Raw genomic sequence first — 3,033 nt, 5'->3', positions numbered from 1 at the left:
GCTACGTTTAAATGGGTTCCCAAATCACGTATTCCATAAAACACTTTCTTAACACCGCTTCTGGTTGGCTATGTAAACACTCCAATATAAAAAAAGGAATTGCTGTTTTGGGTGCCAGATTTCCGCTTCCACAAGCGGTATTCATGCCATGGTTGTCACCATGCGACTTGCCTTTCAATATTTTGGGCAATATTTAGCGATTTTACGTAGAGTGAAGGAAAAGAAGAATCATTAGACTCGCAAGGAAGTATTCTTCATTTAACTGAAGAGAAGCACATATTGTCTTCATTACTTGGGAAGTAATGAGGGTACATTTGCTGAATTAGAAAAATCGAAGTGACTGGAACAACTTTACATTCAGTGGAGTTGAAAGTTCTTGTGATAAAACATTCGCCAATACTGTGACTCACTCTCTTGGCTGTTGTGGGCACAATGTTCTGCTGTGCAGTGACAGGGGGCAGTGTCCGGGATAGGGGCGACTGAGCGGACTGGATTAAGCATGAGTGACTTCACCATGACGACACGAGTTTTTCGGCACCTGTGAGAAAGAAACTTTTGGAAAGTCCTTGTAGCAAGCAACACCTCAATAACATGAGCCGACATTGCCTAACGCAATGCGTGCTCCTTAGACATTTTGGCCTTAATCTTGAAACAATTTTGCTACGCAGGAAACCAATCGCTTAACGCTCAAACGTGTTTCGCCACCTTTGTGTCTTTGACACTGTGTACTTTTATACAGGTCCGTACATGTTTCAAGTAATAATTACTGGAACGAAAGTTGTTTCGCCAACCAATCGCACAATAACAGCATTTCGATACAGATGGTAAGCTTGGTAATAATGCAACGGAAGTTCTGCAGGCCATGACGTTCTAGAGGATAAGGTAGTAATCGAAACATAAATAAACTGTGTTTAGGTCTCAATCTCGTTCCGTCAGTTTTTACTGAAAATATGTGTGTATTTAACAGACGTGAGTAATGTACCCCAATTGCATAGATGTGCAGAGATATGTTTGTGCATTAAAAAGCTATGCCGTTTCCATAACGGACGGTTCTGCGTTTCAAAATGGTTCAAATGGCTCTGAGCACTATGGGACTCAACTGCTGAGGTCATTAGTCCCCTAGAACTTAGAACTAGTTAAACCTAACTAACCTAAGGACATCACAAACATCCATGCCCGAGGCAGGATTCGAACCTGCGACCGTAGCGGTCTTGCGGTTCCAGACTGCAGCGCCTTTAGCCGCACGGCCACTTCGGCCGGCTCTGCGTTTCAGTAATTTGCCTTAAAAAGTCAGCTGCTGTTAGAGCTTTAAAGCCAGACGATGACAGTTTAAAAACGCCTACCTTTAGCTCTAAATTGCTCCCACAATCGTTCTCGCGTAGCTCCTACCCATAGACGTGACACAGTGGTCAGCGCTAGAAGCCCGGAGTATGGCGATTCGGAGTTACATTCTCTATGATTCTACTAAACAGCTTAATACTTGTCTCGATGGTTCATTTCCGAGCAGTGCTTCGCCTCTCATACAAAGGAAGGAAGATTGGATTTAGCGTCCTGTCGACATCGAGGTCATTAGACACGGAGCACTAGCTCAGATGGTGTCAAGGATTGGGAAGGAAATCGACCGTGTCCTTCAAAGGGACTATCCTGGCATTTGCCTGGAGTCAGTTAGGCAAATTACAGAAAACCTAAATCTAGATGATGGAACGCGGGTTTGAACCGTCGTGCTCCCGAATGCGAGTCCATTGTGCTAACCACTGCGACCGTCTCGCACGACCTGGTCGTTGACGGTACATAAGATCACTAATTTCCTTCCTTCTTTTATCACACAGCTCATTGGCAAGAGCACTGTGTTCTAAAGCACATCTTGGATTCGAGTTGCTGTTTGACGTATTGTTTCGTCATGCAGACTACATTGCGTGAAGTTCCGTCCAGCTAGCTGAGTGGTAGCCGGCACGGTAGCTCAGCGTGTTCGGTCAGAGGGACAGCTACCTTCTGTAACAAAAAATTGAGTGACTTCACCATGACGACACGAGTTTTTCGGCACCTGTGAGAACATAAACAAGTGTCATCGGACGTCCGCCCCGAACAAATTCAGCGAACAATATAGAACAAAATGTGATTTTTAAAAAAAGTGATCAGCGTGACGGACTGTCATGTCAAGTGGCCCGGGTTTGATTCCCGGCTGGGTCGGAGATTTTCTCCGCTCAGGGACTGGGCGTTGTGCCTTGTGTTGTCCTGATCATCATCATCTGATCCCCATCGACACGCAAGTCGCCGAATTGTTGCCAACTCAAAAGACTTGCAACAGGCGACCGGTCTACCCAACATTTCATTTCATTCCGTGAACGATAAAGTTCTCATTTTTGAGCAAAATGGGAAGTCCAGAAACAAGGAAAAATGAGATGGTTTGACACTCTTACTCGAATAGTGGCAATTTTACTTGTATTTTCGATACTTTAACCTTGTGCCGTGTGTGGCACAATTGCCTAGATTGGCGCTATCAGCCCTAAATACACTACTGGCCATTAAAATTATTACACCACGAAGATGACGTGCTACAGTCGCGAAATTTAACCGACAGGAGGAAGATGCTGTGATATGCAAATGATTAGCTTTTCAGAGCATGCACACAAGGTTGGCGCCGGGCGACACCTACAACGTGCTGACATGAGGAGAGATTCCAACCGATTTCTCATACACAAACAGCAGTTGACCGGCGTTGCCTGGTGAAACTTTATTGTGATGCCTCGTGTAAGGAGGAGAAATGCGTACCATCACGTTTCCAACTTTGATAAAGGTCGGATTGTAGCCTATCGCGATTGCGGTTTATCGTATCGCGACATTGCTGCTCGCGTTGGTCGAGATCCAATAACTGTTAGCAGAATGTGGAATAGGTGGGTTCAGGAGGGTAATACGGAACGCCGTGCAGGATACCAACGCCTCGTATCACTAGCAGTCGAGATGACAGGCATCTTATCCGCATGGCTGTAACGGATCGTGCAGCCACGTCTCGATCCCTGAGTCAACAGATGG

The sequence above is a fragment of the Schistocerca americana genome, chromosome 1 (assembly GCF_021461395.2).
Source record: "Schistocerca americana isolate TAMUIC-IGC-003095 chromosome 1, iqSchAmer2.1, whole genome shotgun sequence".
In the NCBI taxonomy this organism is placed as follows: Eukaryota; Metazoa; Arthropoda; class Insecta; order Orthoptera; family Acrididae; genus Schistocerca; species Schistocerca americana.
Note: the sequence above shows the minus strand (reverse complement) of the source record.